Here is a 1,493-nt window from a genome sequence, read left to right on the forward strand (position 1 = left end):
AAACAATCCTAAATATAGGCAACCTTTGCATTCTATCACGCAAAAATAGTGATGTCTATTGGATTTATTGAAGTCGATGAATATAAGGTCATATTTCTCATGCTTTAGTCGACGAAAACACATTTTTGTTACAAATTTATTACAATAAACCGCATTTATTCGCGAAATACTCGTAAATAAATGCCACATTCAAATTGGATGCTGCATCATCGGTATCGCCCACAACATTCTCATTTTATGTTCCCAAGAATATATTTTCTATCTTTGTCATTTAATTATGAACACTTCTTTCTATAACTGCGACTTTAAAAGTATCTCGGAATTTTATAGTCGTGTACCAATATATTATTTTCATAATTTGTTATAGATTGGTCTGTTTGTATTACGAAAAGAGGAGAAGCCTTGACCTACCTAACTTTATCTATGTATATAAACATGAACAATGTCAAAGTATAGACTAAAATAATGTAATTTTAAGACGGAAATATTTCATCAAAAAACTAAAAACAATTAAGTATAAATGAAATAATGTCTAATTTGTTCGCATCTAAGTAAATGAAGTGAACTCTACAATAATAACAAGGAAGTCGACTCTAATAATCCTATAATTAAACCAATTAATTTAAATTAGTTCTTTTTCTGTTATTTGTACTGTTAACTAAATTCCAAAGCGAGTGCAACTACATGGGTGAATATTAATAGAATGCAATTGTAAAGCCATAAAAAACTTTAACAAGTAGGAGAGGCTTCTATAGCTTCTTTATATAAATTTCGCGTTTTTATTTTTTGTTTATCTTAACCTTAAGTCCATCAAACCTTAAGTCTTAGCAGAAAAATTAATACTAGTGAGGAAAAAACGGGGAGCAGTAAATTGAAATAACTTTTTTTTTCCTAAAATATAAACTAGATATTGTTTCTTTCAGTGACTTTTAAGCCCTCGGGTCCAATTTGAATTTGAATAATTTCCTAGGTATTTAAGTCTTGAACCCCATACCGTCTTTAATAAGTTAAATTAAATGTAGGTAAATATGCATAAGTATACCTAATAAATATAAAATTATAGCAGTGTTTTATCTGGTTTCATATTATTATGTTTCTCGGAATAGTTGCTACTAAATAGCATAACATATCTGATGACCAAACTTAGCATATTAAACACTTATTAAACTCTAAAGGTCGTGGGATCCGAACCGAAAACAACATTGTATTTTAAGGTAAAATTAAAGCAAAGGGAAACATAAAACGTTTTACAATTGAGGAGGGTCGGAACAAAAACCGATAAACGACATGCTGTATTATTTTTTTTTTTTTTGTAATTTCGATGCTTTTGCATAATTTTACATGATAAGCTTATTGAATCTGTTCTAAAGCCGATGAATCTAGTAGAAAAATGCGCTTCAAGTTAAATGATCTATACAGATACCGATAAATCCACTGATGAGGTAAAAGAAAATTGATATCTTAACAGAAACCGATAAATCCTACATAAATTT

Source organism: Colias philodice, chromosome 15, assembly GCF_061535455.1.
Source record: "Colias philodice isolate Cphi_HAF_F1 chromosome 15, ilColPhil1 Martin Lab GWU primary, whole genome shotgun sequence".
Taxonomy (NCBI): Eukaryota; Metazoa; Arthropoda; class Insecta; order Lepidoptera; family Pieridae; genus Colias; species Colias philodice.